Here is a 14,090-nt window from a genome sequence, read left to right on the forward strand (position 1 = left end):
TTGCAGGAGGTCGATGATAAATTTCAGCCTGACATTCCTGGCTACCAATTACTCAAAAACACCACCCCAGACAGTTCTTCAGGTACCGCTCTATTAACCGAAGTGGGCGTGGCCGTCTCCGACGTTGAACGACTCGAAAATGGCAGGGGTATAGCGTGCCTTATCAACGGCATTAGATTTGTTAATGTATATGCCCCTTCCGGGAATCAGAATAGAACGAGACGAGCTCAGTTCTTTGCCACTGACTTATTATATCTTTTGCGCCGCAGCCGGGAGGACGTGGTTATCGGAGGCGATTTTAATTGTGTTTTGAAGCCAAAGGACCAATGGCCGAACTTTAATGGATGTGCTACTCTCGGCGAAACAGTACGTCAATTAGAGCTGGAGGATACGTGGGAAATAACACACGGGGAACAACGGTGCTTCACGTACCATACTGCACAAATGGCCAGCCGCCTCGACAGGATCTACGTGGGGAAAAACCTGCGAGAGCGGGTATCTTCCTCGGAAACCTGGCCCCTGTATTTTTCCGACCATTTAGCTTACCATTGTATCATTCGTATGGCGCGCCAGCAAACTTTCCGTGGTCGGACAGGATGGAAACTTAACGTCAGTATTCTCAGGGAACAGGAGTTACGAGACCGTCTACAAGAAGCCTGGGAAATTTGTTTACGTCGACGACCAACATTCCCATCGGTAACGCAGTGGTGGTGCCGTTGTGCAAAACCTAGGCTTATTCGTTGTTTGAAGGCGTATAGTTCTGACAGGAGCCGGATGCAGAAAGAGACTTTTGAATTTTATTTTCGCTGTCTCCGTGACTTGTATTCTGAAGCACATGTCACGCAGGAACAATTTCTTCAGATTAAACGGATCAAATCAAAGTTGACGCTCCTCAAACGCAGGCAAATGGAAGGCGTTAAAATCCGTTCGCGAGATAGCGCCGGCACTTCTGACGAACAACCATCCGCCTTCCACCTAGGGACAGAGAAACGCCGCGCACGACAAAAATTGATTACCCGCTTACGAACTGAAGACGGTACCTTTGTGACGACCCAGGCTGAAATTAAGGAGTCTCTAACGGACTACTACGAGCGACTATACAGAGCACAACCAGCCGATGATGCGGCAATCGCGGCGATGCATGCATATCTTCCGACAACGCTCGATGAGGACGACAGGCAATTGTTGATCAGTGATGTCACCGCGGTGGAGATTCGGGAGGCACTGAGCAGGGCTCAGGCCAACAAATCGCCCGGCATTGATGGTCTGCCGATTGAATTTTATAAGCAGTTCTGGGACCTCCTCGAACATTGTTTTGTTTGCATCTGCAATGAACTGCGCGCCGGCCAACAGTTACCAGATGGTTTCAATGACAGCCTGATCGTTTTGGTCCCAAAAGAATACCCCCATCAGGATATTGCCAAATTCCGCCCTATCTCCCTGTTGAACTCTGACTACAAGATTGTGGCCCGCGTCATAGCAGGTAGACTTAAACATGTCCTTGCAAAAATTATACATCACAGCCAGGCAGCAGCGGTCCCGGGCCGCACGATCTTTAAATGTCTTGCCGATTACAGGGAGCTCGTTTCGTTTACTGCGATCACACGCCCGGAAGCAGCAATCTTGGCTTTAGATCAATGTCAGGCCTTTGATCGGATCCTGCATCGCTACCTCTTCCACACCATGAACCACTTAGGATTTGGTGACGGCTTTACTGCAATGGTCAGCAACATGTACACCTCGGCCACTTCTCAGATCATCGTCAATGGTCAATTCACCCGGCGGATTCCGATTCAGCGGTCAATCAGACAGGGCTGTCCCATGTCCATGTGTCTCTTCGTGATCGCAATTGAGCCACTTGTAAGGATGCTGAATTGTAACCTTCCAGGTTTAAACCTGTATTCCAGCACCCTCAAATGCATTGCGTACGCCGACGATGTGGGTGTCATTGTGCGTTCGGAACAAGACCTCACGGCCGTTAGGAATAGTATCACCGATTACGAGCGAGCCTCCGGTTCTCAGCTAAACTATGGAAAGACTTGCCTCCTGCCTATAGGCAGTGGATTTCGCACAGACGCCCCTTTGCCGTACAGAAGATGTGCGACTCTCAAACTTCTTGGTATCAAGATGAGCAGTTGCCCCCTACGAACAACGGTAGACAATTGGAAACATCTTTTGGCTATGTCTCGGGGCTGCTTACAGTATCATAAAGGCAGAGAACAGGACTTATTGCAGAGAGTTCATTTCGTTAATACCATGATTCTCTCGAAAATTTGGTATGTCGGGCAAATACTTCCTGTGGTCGACAGTGTTGCGAGGAAAATTATGTCGGCAGTAGGTTGGTACATCTGGAGGGGTGACATCTTCAAGGTGGGCATCAATGTCATCACTCTCCCACCAGACAAAGGCGGCCTCGGCCTGACGGATGTTCAAACCAAATGTAAGGCACTCTTGATCCGGCGTACACTGCAGCTCTGCCACGAATATCCTGACAGCGCGCTGAGTATGGCCATACGCACATTTCAGCCTCAGACTATGCACATCCCCATCAACCTTCGGGAAACGCATTTCAAAGCAAACCACATTAGGATGTTTCTTTTGGAAAGTAGTTATCTCCAAATGAAATCGAGAGTCCCGCTACGTGACCTTACCACTGCCAACCTCTACCGGCTACTGAACGACACAGGCAGGGTCAACCGCATGGAACTGAAGTATCCCTCTAAAGACTGGGATCTAATTTGGAAGACTATACATAACAAAGTGCTAGATACCGGTATTCGATCACTGTGGTATAAAGTTGTTAATGAAACTCTACCCACAGCCGAAAAACTCCATAAAATACATTTGTCAGCTACTGACAAATGTAGGGAGTGCGGCCTTGTCGACACTTTGCAACACAGATGTGTTTGTGGTGCGAACAGTCTTATTTGGGAATGGTGTAGAATGACCATGGCTTTGATCTGCCGCACGGCACGACGGCACATCTCTCTTACGTCCGTGCTCCAACCCGACGACGCGTACTACCCCACAACCAAGGCAAACACCTGGACGTGGTTGGCTGGACACACCCTATGTTACTTACTTGGCGCCCAGGAGGGGCGTTCATACCTGGACTACAGATCATACCTCGCCACACAGGCACAACTGCTAATGCAGGATGTCAAACATAGGCAAAAGTTTGCAAATTATATCTTAGCGCTCCAAATCACGACCCTGTAAACGAATTCAGTAAGGTTTCTTCCACGGCAACGTATATATCCACCTTCTCCAATATAAATGAAAATCTCAATAAATAAATTACAAATAAAAAAAAAAACAAATATGTCCAACGACAACAATGAAACAACGAAAAAGAAGAAAAGGAACAAAGTCGACACTCATGGTGTCTGCAGTAGTCACTGATTGGGAATGTTCATGCTTGGTGTTTTAAATGTCTTGTTTAACCTAGCCCTTCGTCTCCGTTAATTCAGCAGGAATTTGATTTACATTCTCCCAACATGGATGGTGAAGCTGACCATTCGTTTGGACGTGGTGTCCACTGGGTTTTTAGTTTATGTTTTATGTTTGCCAACTTACATGGAAGATGTATCCGTTTCACTCAACTGCGAACATTACTTGCTTCTTTATTTATTTGACGTCGACGAGGGAAGATGAAACAGGATTTATTTCTTCATTTTTTTCTTTCCTTCTTCTTCAAATCATTCCGCGGAAACATGGATTTCATCATTTCTCTTTTCCACATTCGTATGCAGAGCGCAGTTTTTGGCGCCTGAGTCGTTCGGAGCTAAGAGAAGGCGACTTGGGAAACCACACAGCAAAAATGGAATATATCAGACTAGTCCAAGCCATCGCTTGGGGAAGCCAAAGGCATAACAAAATTTCGAGAAGACGAGCTTTGAATGACGTCGGCACCCTGCAACTCCGCATGCAGTAAAATCAAATAAACAATATTAACAGAAACAAAAATAAAAACAAAAAGAACAAACAAAAAAAAAACAACAACAAAACATCAAAAATAAAACAAAAACAACAATAAAAAAAATAAAAAATAAAAAAAAAAAAAATTTTCAATATCACTTCAAACACAAAGGAATCAAAATATAACAACTATACATTTCAGAATATCCACAGTGAAATAGCATCACAAGAGTATAGCATCGAAGCTAGCCGACGAAGGCAAAAAAGGTGAGCGAATGGATGGGCTGTATGGGGAGATGGGAGGCCTAAATTAAAAAAAAAAAAAAAAAAAAAAAAAAAAAAAAAAAAAAAAGTCGGTAGAGCATGAGACTCTTAATCTCAGGGTCGTGGGTTCGAGCCCCACGCTGGGCGGCGCCAAATTTTGTGTCTACGCGGATGCAACCTGCGCCCCTCTCGTGAGCCTTGCGTAATGAACGTAACGGGTTACGACGATGCCTAGCTTCGTATGAATATCAGAGGAATGGTTTTTCAAGCTGAAAGTAACTCTGAAATGAATTAAATGTGTTGTTTTGGAGTTTTAGGCGTACATCGATAACGTGTGAGATGTGTAAGAAAGCAGCAGCTGTGCTAACTAAATACAAATAATGGTCGCTAATGCGGTGCGTTTCCAGCTGAAGGGCTCCGATTCACTAGTCCATAAGAATAAAGTACCCGAAAAGTGCGCTAGGCGGCGTCTCCTTAGCTCAGTGGCAGAGCGCTGGTCTAGTAAACCAGAGGTCGTGAGTTCGATCCTCACAGGGGGCAAATGAATTTTGTAAAAGCCCCTTCTACCGTAGCCCTTTCGAAAAAAGCGGTCAAGGATAAAAAAAATTATGAATGGGTGCGGTATTAAAGAAGTGCTCTCGCAAATGAATAGTGCGAATGGTGCTATTAAAGTAGGCACCAGAAACTGCTGCTTTTGGCAGTCTCCGGAGAATGCCGACGTGAAATACTTAGTTCTTGTGATGTATTTTCTACCCCTGGTAGAGACCCTCGCGGTTGTCGTCGGCGCCGCCGCCGCTTTGGTAATAGCGGCAACTCGCCATTGTATGACATAGGGTGAGGTACCTTCTGATACCGACTGAGATGGCAGTAAGCGATTGAAGCTGATTTGCAACCTCTTGTTTGATCAGCGTCATAAGGGCTTGAATGTAACTTGCGATGGGACACAGCAAGAAGTAGCGTCGCCTTTTTAGTACTGAAATTGGAGATGGAGAATTGCGTCAAAGATGGGAAATTCATTCCGGCAAGCGTACAAATGGCGAAAATGAGGTGTGTGTGGGGAAGCATATTGCGCCAGTGACCGTGTGGCCTAATGGATAAGGCGTCGGACTTCGGATCCGAAGATTGCAGGTTCGAATCCTGTCACGGTCGAGTTTTTCCAGTTCTGCAAAAGATGCATGCTGTTTTACTGTGTTGTTTGAGTACTACAAAACTAGTTGAAAGTTGCTGCTGTCCGCTTCCTGGCTGCAAACCGGCGTCTACCTGGAGCTTAATCAAGGCAAAGGGGTTGTGTAGCGAAACTTTCGGCACAGTGCCGATCAGGAGAGTTTTTTTGGAACTACTGCGTCTGACTCAGGACCCAAAAGCTACGCCACAGGCGTCTGCGCACAGTCGAGCATGTGTGTTGTATAATGGTGCTGATAGCCACGTATCATTTCAAGTGGATTTGATGCGTTTCGGAAAATTTGTTTCATTGAATAGGATTGTAGCTCATTTGTGGCAGCAGGAAATAAGCTGTAGTCAAAAGGATCTTCCATAGATGGTCGCAGGTCGCATAAATACTGTATGGCTCGTAACGCGTTGTGTGGAGCCCGGCTAGCTCAGTCGGTAGAGCATGAGACTCTTAATCTCAGGGTAGTGGGTTCGAGCCCCACGCTGGGCGGCGCCAAATTTTGTGTCTACGCGGATGCAACCTGCGCCCCTCTCGTGAGCCTTGCGTAATGAACGTAACGGGTTACGACGATGCCTAGCTTCGTATGAATATCAGAGGAATGGTTTTTGAAGCTGAAAGTAACTCTGAAATGAATTAAATGTGTTGTTTTGGAGTTTTAGGCGTACATCGATATCGTGTGAGATGTGTAAGAAAGCAGCAGCTGTGCTAACTAAATACAAATAATGGTCGCTAATGCGGTGCGTTTCCAGCTGAAGGGCTCCGATTCACTAGTCCATAAGAATAAAGTACCCGAAAAGTGCGCTAGGCGGCGCCTCCTTAGCTCAGTGGCAGAGCGCTGGTCTAGTAAACCAGAGGTCGTGAGTTCGATCCTCACAGGGGGCAAATGAATTTTGTAAAAGCCCCTTCTACCGTAGCCCTTTCGAAAAAAGTGGTCAAGGATAAAAAAAATTATGAATGGGTGCGGTATTAAAGAAGTGCTCTCGCAAATGAATAGTGCGAATGGTGCTATTAAAGTAGGCACCAGAAACTGCTGCTTTTGGCAGTCTCCGGAGAATGCCGACGTGAAATACTTAGTTCTTGTGATGTATTTTCTACCCCTGGTAGAGACCCTCGCGGTTGTCGTCGTCGTCGTCGGCGCCGCCGCCGCTTTGGTAATAGCGGCAACTCGCCATTGTATGACATAGGGTGAGGTACCTTCTGCAACCGACTGAGATGGCAGTAAGCGATTGAAGCTGATTTGCAACCTCTTGTTTGATCAGCGTCATAAGGGCTTGAATGTAACTTGCGATGGGACACAGCAAGAAGTAGCGTCGCCTTTTTAGTACTGAAATTGGAGATGGAGAATTGCGTCAAAGATGGGAAATTCATTCCGGCAAGCGTACAAATGGCGAAAATGAGGTGTGTGTGGGGAAGCATATTGCGCCAGTGACCGTGTGGCCTAATGGATAAGGCGTCGGACTTCGGATCCGAAGATTGCAGGTTCGAATCCTGTCACGGTCGAGTTTTTCCAGTTCTGCAAAAGATGCATGCTGTTTTACTGTGTTGTTTGAGTACTACAAAACTAGTTGAAAGTTGCTGCTGTCCGCTTCCTGGCTGCAAACCGGCGTCTACCTGGAGCTTAATCAAGGCAAAGGGGTTGTGTAGCGAAACTTTCGGCACAGTGCCGATCAGGAGAGTTTTTTTGGAACTACTGCGTCTGACTCAGGACCCAAAAGCTACGCCACAGGCGTCTGCGCACAGTCGAGCATGTGTGTTGTATAATGGTGCTGATAGCCACGTATCATTTCAAGTGGATTTGATGCGTTTCGGAAAATTTGTTTCATTGAATAGGATTGTAGCTCATTTGTGGCAGCAGGAAATAAGCTGTAGTCAAAAGGATCTTCCATAGATGGTCGCAGGTCGCATAAATACTGTATGGCTCGTAACGCGTTGTGTGGAGCCCGGCTAGCTCAGTCGGTAGAGCATGAGACTCTTAATCTCAGGGTCGTGGGTTCGAGCCCCACGCTGGGCGGCGCCAAATTTTGTGTCTACGCGGATGCAACCTGCGCCCCTCTCGTGAGCCTTGCGTAATGAACGTAACGGGTTACGACGATGCCTAGCTTCGTATGAATATCAGAGGAATGGTTTTTCAAGCTGAAAGTAACTCTGAAATGAATTAAATGTGTTGTTTTGGAGTTTTAGGCGTACATCGATATCGTGTGAGATGTGTAAGAAAGCAGCAGCTGTGCTAACTAAATACAAATAATGGTCGCTAATGCGGTGCGTTTCCAGCTGAAGGGCTCCGATTCACTAGTCCATAAGAATAAAGTACCCGAAAAGTGCGCTAGGCGGCGCCTCCTTAGCTCAGTGGCAGAGCGCTGGTCTAGTAAACCAGAGGTCGTGAGTTCGATCCTCACAGGGGGCAAATGAATTTTGTAAAAGCCCCTTCTACCGTAGCCCTTTCGAAAAAAGCGGTCAAGGATAAAAAAAATTATGAATGGGTGCGGTATTAAAGAAGTGCTCTCGCAAATGAATAGTGCGAATGGTGCTATTAAAGTAGGCACCAGAAACTGCTGCTTTTGGCAGTCTCCGGAGAATGCCGACGTGAAATACTTAGTTCTTGTGATGTATTTTCTACCCCTGGTAGAGACCCTCGCGGTTGTCGTCGTCGTCGTCGGCGCCGCCGCCGCTTTGGTAATAGCGGCAACTCGCCATTGTATGACATAGGGTGAGGTACCTTCTGCAACCGACTGAGATGGCAGTAAGCGATTGAAGCTGATTTGCAACCTCTTGTTTGATCAGCGTCATAAGGGCTTGAATGTAACTTGCGATGGGACACAGCAAGAAGTAGCGTCGCCTTTTTAGTACTGAAATTGGAGATGGAGAATTGCGTCAAAGATGGGAAATTCATTCCGGCAAGCGTACAAATGGCGAAAATGAGGTGTGTGTGGGGAAGCATATTGCGCCAGTGACCGTGTGGCCTAATGGATAAGGCGTCGGACTTCGGATCCGAAGATTGCAGGTTCGAATCCTGTCACGGTCGAGTTTTTCCAGTTCTGCAAAAGATGCATGCTGTTTTACTGTGTTGTTTGAGTACTACAAAACTAGTTGAAAGTTGCTGCTGTCCGCTTCCTGGCTGCAAACCGGCGTCTACCTGGAGCTTAATCAAGGCAAAGGGGTTGTGTAGCGAAACTTTCGGCACAGTGCCGATCAGGAGAGTTTTTTTGGAACTACTGCGTCTGACTCAGGACCCAAAAGCTACGCCACAGGCGTCTGCGCACAGTCGAGCATGTGTGTTGTATAATGGTGCTGATAGCCACGTATCATTTCAAGTGGATTTGATGCGTTTCGGAAAATTTGTTTCATTGAATAGGATTGTAGCTCATTTGTGGCAGCAGGAAATAAGCTGTAGTCAAAAGGATCTTCCATAGATGGTCGCAGGTCGCATAAATACTGTATGGCTCGTAACGCGTTGTGTGGAGCCCGGCTAGCTCAGTCGGTAGAGCATGAGACTCTTAATCTCAGGGTCGTGGGTTCGAGCCCCACGCTGGGCGGCGCCAAATTTTGTGTCTACGCGGATGCAACCTGCGCCCCTCTCGTGAGCCTTGCGTAATGAACGTAACGGGTTACGACGATGCCTAGCTTCGTATGAATATCAGAGGAATGGTTTTTCAAGCTGAAAGTAACTCTGAAATGAATTAAATGTGTTGTTTTGGAGTTTTAGGCGTACATCGATATCGTGTGAGATGTGTAAGAAAGCAGCAGCTGTGCTAACTAAATACAAATAATGGTCGCTAATGCGGTGCGTTTCCAGCTGAAGGGCTCCGATTCACTAGTCCATAAGAATAAAGTACCCGAAAAGTGCGCTAGGCGGCGCCTCCTTAGCTCAGTGGCAGAGCGCTGGTCTAGTAAACCAGAGGTCGTGAGTTCGATCCTCACAGGGGGCAAATGAATTTTGTAAAAGCCCCTTCTACCGTAGCCCTTTCGAAAAAAGCGGTCAAGGATAAAAAAAATTATGAATGGGTGCGGTATTAAAGAAGTGCTCTCGCAAATGAATAGTGCGAATGGTGCTATTAAAGTAGGCACCAGAAACTGCTGCTTTTGGCAGTCTCCGGAGAATGCCGACGTGAAATACTTAGTTCTTGTGATGTATTTTCTACCCCTGGTAGAGACCCTCGCGGTTGTCGTCGTCGTCGGCGCCGCCGCCGCTTTGGTAATAGCGGCAACTCGCCATTGTATGACATAGGGTGACGTACCTTCTGCAACCGACTGAGATGGCAGTAAGCGATTGAAGCTGATTTGCAACCTCTTGTTTGATCAGCGTCATAAGGGCTTGAATGTAACTTGCGATGGGACACAGCAAGAAGTAGCGTCGCCTTTTTAGTACTGAAATTGGAGATGGAGAATTGCGTCAAAGATGGGAAATTCATTCCGGCAAGCGTACAAATGGCGAAAATGAGGTGTGTGTGGGGAAGCATATTGCGCCAGTGACCGTGTGGCCTAATGGATAAGGCGTCGGACTTCGGATCCGAAGATTGCAGGTTCGAATCCTGTCACGGTCGAGTTTTTCCAGTTCTGCAAAAGATGCATGCTGTTTTACTGTGTTGTTTGAGTACTACAAAACTAGTTGAAAGTTGCTGCTGTCCGCTTCCTGGCTGCAAACCGGCGTCTACCTGGAGCTTAATCAAGGCAAAGGGGTTGTGTAGCGAAACTTTCGGCACAGTGCCGATCAGGAGAGTTTTTTTGGAACTACTGCGTCTGACTCAGGACCCAAAAGCTACGCCACAGGCGTCTGCGCACAGTCGAGCATGTGTGTTGTATAATGGTGCTGATAGCCACGTATCATTTCAAGTGGATTTGATGCGTTTCGGAAAATTTGTTTCATTGAATAGGATTGTAGCTCATTTGTGGCAGCAGGAAATAAGCTGTAGTCAAAAGGATCTTCCATAGATGGTCGCAGGTCGCATAAATACTGTATGGCTCGTAACGCGTTGTGTGGAGCCCGGCTAGCTCAGTCGGTAGAGCATGAGACTCTTAATCTCAGGGTCGTGGGTTCGAGCCCCACGCTGGGCGGCGCCAAATTTTGTGTCTACGCGGATGCAACCTGCGCCCCTCTCGTGAGCCTTGCGTAATGAACGTAACGGGTTACGACGATGCCTAGCTTCGTATGAATATCAGAGGAATGGTTTTTCAAGCTGAAAGTAACTCTGAAATGAATTAAATGTGTTGTTTTGGAGTTTTAGGCGTACATCGATATCGTGTGAGATGTGTAAGAAAGCAGCAGCTGTGCTAACTAAATACAAATAATGGTCGCTAATGCGGTGCGTTTCCAGCTGAAGGGCTCCGATTCACTAGTCCATAAGAATAAAGTACCCGAAAAGTGCGCTAGGCGGCGCCTCCTTAGCTCAGTGGCAGAGCGCTGGTCTAGTAAACCAGAGGTCGTGAGTTCGATCCTCACAGGGGGCAAATGAATTTTGTAAAAGCCCCTTCTACCGTAGCCCTTTCCAAAAAAGCGGTCAAGGATAAAAAAAATTATGAATGGGTGCGGTATTAAAGAAGTGCTCTCGCAAATGAATAGTGCGAATGGTGCTATTAAAGTAGGCACCAGAAACTGCTGCTTTTGGCAGTCTCCGGAGAATGCCGACGTGAAATACTTAGTTCTTGTGATGTATTTTCTACCCCTGGTAGAGACCCTCGCGGTTGTCGTCGTCGTCGTCGGCGCCGCCGCCGCTTTGGTAATAGCGGCAACTCGCCATTGTATGACATAGGGTGAGGTACCTTCTGCAACCGACTGAGATGGCAGTAAGCGATTGAAGCTGATTTGCAACCTCTTGTTTGATCAGCGTCATAAGGGCTTGAATGTAACTTGCGATGGGACACAGCAAGAAGTAGCGTCGCCTTTTTAGTACTGAAATTGGAGATGGAGAATTGCGTCAAAGATGGGAAATTCATTCCGGCAAGCGTACAAATGGCGAAAATGAGGTGTGTGTGGGGAAGCATATTGCGCCAGTGACCGTGTGGCCTAATGGATAAGGCGTCGGACTTCGGATCCGAAGATTGCAGGTTCGAATCCTGTCACGGTCGAGTTTTTCCAGTTCTGCAAAAGATGCATGCTGTTTTACTGTGTTGTTTGAGTACTACAAAACTAGTTGAAAGTTGCTGCTGTCCGCTTCCTGGCTGCAAACCGGCGTCTACCTGGAGCTTAATCAAGGCAAAGGGGTTGTGTAGCGAAACTTTCGGCACAGTGCCGATCAGGAGAGTTTTTTTGGAACTACTGCGTCTGACTCAGGACCCAAAAGCTACGCCACAGGCGTCTGCGCACAGTCGAGCATGTGTGTTGTATAATGGTGCTGATAGCCACGTATCATTTCAAGTGGATTTGATGCGTTTCGGAAAATTTGTTTCATTGAATAGGATTGTAGCTCATTTGTGGCAGCAGGAAATAAGCTGTAGTCAAAAGGATCTTCCATAGATGGTCGCAGGTCGCATAAATACTGTATGGCTCGTAACGCGTTGTGTGGAGCCCGGCTAGCTCAATCGGTAGAGCATGAGACTCTTAATCTCAGGGTCGTGGGTTCGAGCCCCACGCTGGGCGGCGCCAAATTTTGTGTCTACGCGGATGCAACCTGCGCCCCTCTCGTGAGCCTTGCGTAATGAACGTAACGGGTTACGACGATGCCTAGCTTCGTATGAATATCAGAGGAATGGTTTTTCAAGCTGAAAGTAACTCTGAAATGAATTAAATGTGTTGTTTTGGAGTTTTAGGCGTACATCGATATCGTGTGAGATGTGTAAGAAAGCAGCAGCTGTGCTAACTAAATACAAATAATGGTCGCTAATGCGGTGCGTTTCCAGCTGAAGGGCTCCGATTCACTAGTCCATAAGAATAAAGTACCCGAAAAGTGCGCTAGGCGGCGCCTCCTTAGCTCAGTGGCAGAGCGCTGGTCTAGTAAACCAGAGGTCGTGAGTTCGATCCTCACAGGGGGCAAATGAATTTTGTAAAAGCCCCTTCTACCGTAGCCCTTTCCAAAAAAGCGGTCAAGGATAAAAAAAATTATGAATGGGTGCGGTATTAAAGAAGTGCTCTCGCAAATGAATAGTGCGAATGGTGCTATTAAAGTAGGCACCAGAAACTGCTGCTTTTGGCAGTCTCCGGAGAATGCCGACGTGAAATACTTAGTTCTTGTGATGTATTTTCTACCCCTGGTAGAGACCCTCGCGGTTGTCGTCGTCGTCGTCGGCGCCGCCGCCGCTTTGGTAATAGCGGCAACTCGCCATTGTATGACATAGGGTGAGGTACCTTCTGCAACCGACTGAGATGGCAGTAAGCGATTGAAGCTGATTTGCAACCTCTTGTTTGATCAGCGTCATAAGGGCTTGAATGTAACTTGCGATGGGACACAGCAAGAAGTAGCGTCGCCTTTTTAGTACTGAAATTGGAGATGGAGAATTGCGTCAAAGATGGGAAATTCATTCCGGCAAGCGTACAAATGGCGAAAATGAGGTGTGTGTGGGGAAGCATATTGCGCCAGTGACCGTGTGGCCTAATGGATAAGGCGTCGGACTTCGGATCCGAAGATTGCAGGTTCGAATCCTGTCACGGTCGAGTTTTTCCAGTTCTGCAAAAGATGCATGCTGTTTTACTGTGTTGTTTGAGTACTACAAAACTAGTTGAAAGTTGCTGCTGTCCGCTTCCTGGCTGCAAACCGGCGTCTACCTGGAGCTTAATCAAGGCAAAGGGGTTGTGTAGCGAAACTTTCGGCACAGTGCCGATCAGGAGAGTTTTTTTGGAACTACTGCGTCTGACTCAGGACCCAAAAGCTACGCCACAGGCGTCTGCGCACAGTCGAGCATGTGTGTTGTATAATGGTGCTGATAGCCACGTATCATTTCAAGTGGATTTGATGCGTTTCGGAAAATTTGTTTCATTGAATAGGATTGTAGCTCATTTGTGGCAGCAGGAAATAAGCTGTAGTCAAAAGGATCTTCCATAGATGGTCGCAGGTCGCATAAATACTGTATGGCTCGTAACGCGTTGTGTGGAGCCCGGCTAGCTCAGTCGGTAGAGCATGAGACTCTTAATCTCAGGGTGGTGGGTTCGAGCCCCACGCTGGGCGGCGCCAAATTTTGTGTCTACGCGGATGCAACCTGCGCCCCTCTCGTGAGCCTTGCGTAATGAACGTAACGGGTTACGACGATGCCTAGCTTCGTATGAATATCAGAGGAATGGTTTTTCAAGCTGAAAGTAACTCTGAAATGAGTTAAATGTGTTGTTTTGGAGTTTTAGGCGTACATCGATATCGTGTGAGATGTGTAAGAAAGCAGCAGCTGTGCTAACTAAATACAAATAATGGTCGCTAATGCGGTGCGTTTCCAGCTGAAGGGCTCCGATTCACTAGTCCATAAGAATAAAGTACCCGAAAAGTGCGCTAGGCGGCGCCTCCTTAGCTCAGTGGCAGAGCGCTGGTCTAGTAAACCAGAGGTCGTGAGTTCGATCCTCACAGGGGGCAAATGAATTTTGTAAAAGCCCCTTCTACCGTAGCCCTTTCCAAAAAAGCGGTCAAGGATAAAAAAAATTATGAATGGGTGCGGTATTAAAGAAGTGCTCTCGCAAATGAATAGTGCGAATGGTGCTATTAAAGTAGGCACCAGAAACTGCTGCTTTTGGCAGTCTCCGGAGAATGCCGACGTGAAATACTTAGTTCTTGTGATGTATTTTCTACCCCTGGTAGAGACCCTCGCGGTTGTCGTCGTCGTC

At 47.2% G+C, this 14,090-nt stretch overlaps 19 non-coding genes across 19 annotated transcripts; all 19 read left to right on the top strand.

Annotated features, from left to right (window-relative positions):
• Window positions 1–4,650: 4,650 nt before the first annotated feature.
• On the top strand, window positions 4,651–4,722 carry Trnat-agu. The gene has a single exon. It is a non-coding gene; the product is annotated as a tRNA-Thr (tRNA).
• Window positions 4,723–5,258: 536 nt separating this feature from the next.
• Trnar-ucg lies at window positions 5,259–5,331 on the top strand. Its single transcript has one exon. It is a non-coding gene; the product is annotated as a tRNA-Arg (tRNA).
• Window positions 5,332–5,769: 438 nt separating this feature from the next.
• Window positions 5,770–5,842, top strand: Trnak-cuu. The gene has a single exon. It is a non-coding gene; the product is annotated as a tRNA-Lys (tRNA).
• A 321-nt stretch (window positions 5,843–6,163) lies between these two features.
• On the top strand, window positions 6,164–6,235 carry Trnat-agu. The gene has a single exon. It is a non-coding gene; the product is annotated as a tRNA-Thr (tRNA).
• A 545-nt stretch (window positions 6,236–6,780) lies between these two features.
• Window positions 6,781–6,853, top strand: Trnar-ucg. The gene has a single exon. It is a non-coding gene; the product is annotated as a tRNA-Arg (tRNA).
• A 438-nt stretch (window positions 6,854–7,291) lies between these two features.
• Trnak-cuu lies at window positions 7,292–7,364 on the top strand. Its single transcript has one exon. It is a non-coding gene; the product is annotated as a tRNA-Lys (tRNA).
• A 321-nt stretch (window positions 7,365–7,685) lies between these two features.
• On the top strand, window positions 7,686–7,757 carry Trnat-agu. Its single transcript has one exon. It is a non-coding gene; the product is annotated as a tRNA-Thr (tRNA).
• Window positions 7,758–8,302: 545 nt separating this feature from the next.
• Window positions 8,303–8,375, top strand: Trnar-ucg. Its single transcript has one exon. It is a non-coding gene; the product is annotated as a tRNA-Arg (tRNA).
• A 438-nt stretch (window positions 8,376–8,813) lies between these two features.
• Trnak-cuu lies at window positions 8,814–8,886 on the top strand. Its single transcript has one exon. It is a non-coding gene; the product is annotated as a tRNA-Lys (tRNA).
• Window positions 8,887–9,207: 321 nt separating this feature from the next.
• On the top strand, window positions 9,208–9,279 carry Trnat-agu. The gene has a single exon. It is a non-coding gene; the product is annotated as a tRNA-Thr (tRNA).
• A 542-nt stretch (window positions 9,280–9,821) lies between these two features.
• Window positions 9,822–9,894, top strand: Trnar-ucg. The gene has a single exon. It is a non-coding gene; the product is annotated as a tRNA-Arg (tRNA).
• A 438-nt stretch (window positions 9,895–10,332) lies between these two features.
• Window positions 10,333–10,405, top strand: Trnak-cuu. The gene has a single exon. It is a non-coding gene; the product is annotated as a tRNA-Lys (tRNA).
• A 321-nt stretch (window positions 10,406–10,726) lies between these two features.
• Trnat-agu lies at window positions 10,727–10,798 on the top strand. Its single transcript has one exon. It is a non-coding gene; the product is annotated as a tRNA-Thr (tRNA).
• A 545-nt stretch (window positions 10,799–11,343) lies between these two features.
• Window positions 11,344–11,416, top strand: Trnar-ucg. The gene has a single exon. It is a non-coding gene; the product is annotated as a tRNA-Arg (tRNA).
• A 438-nt stretch (window positions 11,417–11,854) lies between these two features.
• Window positions 11,855–11,927, top strand: Trnak-cuu. Its single transcript has one exon. It is a non-coding gene; the product is annotated as a tRNA-Lys (tRNA).
• A 321-nt stretch (window positions 11,928–12,248) lies between these two features.
• On the top strand, window positions 12,249–12,320 carry Trnat-agu. The gene has a single exon. It is a non-coding gene; the product is annotated as a tRNA-Thr (tRNA).
• A 545-nt stretch (window positions 12,321–12,865) lies between these two features.
• Window positions 12,866–12,938, top strand: Trnar-ucg. Its single transcript has one exon. It is a non-coding gene; the product is annotated as a tRNA-Arg (tRNA).
• Window positions 12,939–13,376: 438 nt separating this feature from the next.
• On the top strand, window positions 13,377–13,449 carry Trnak-cuu. Its single transcript has one exon. It is a non-coding gene; the product is annotated as a tRNA-Lys (tRNA).
• Window positions 13,450–13,770: 321 nt separating this feature from the next.
• Trnat-agu lies at window positions 13,771–13,842 on the top strand. Its single transcript has one exon. It is a non-coding gene; the product is annotated as a tRNA-Thr (tRNA).
• The last annotated feature ends 248 nt before the right edge of the window (window positions 13,843–14,090 follow it).

The sequence above is a fragment of the Schistocerca americana genome, chromosome 7 (assembly GCF_021461395.2).
Source record: "Schistocerca americana isolate TAMUIC-IGC-003095 chromosome 7, iqSchAmer2.1, whole genome shotgun sequence".
Lineage (NCBI taxonomy): Eukaryota > Metazoa > Arthropoda > Insecta > Orthoptera > Acrididae > Schistocerca > Schistocerca americana.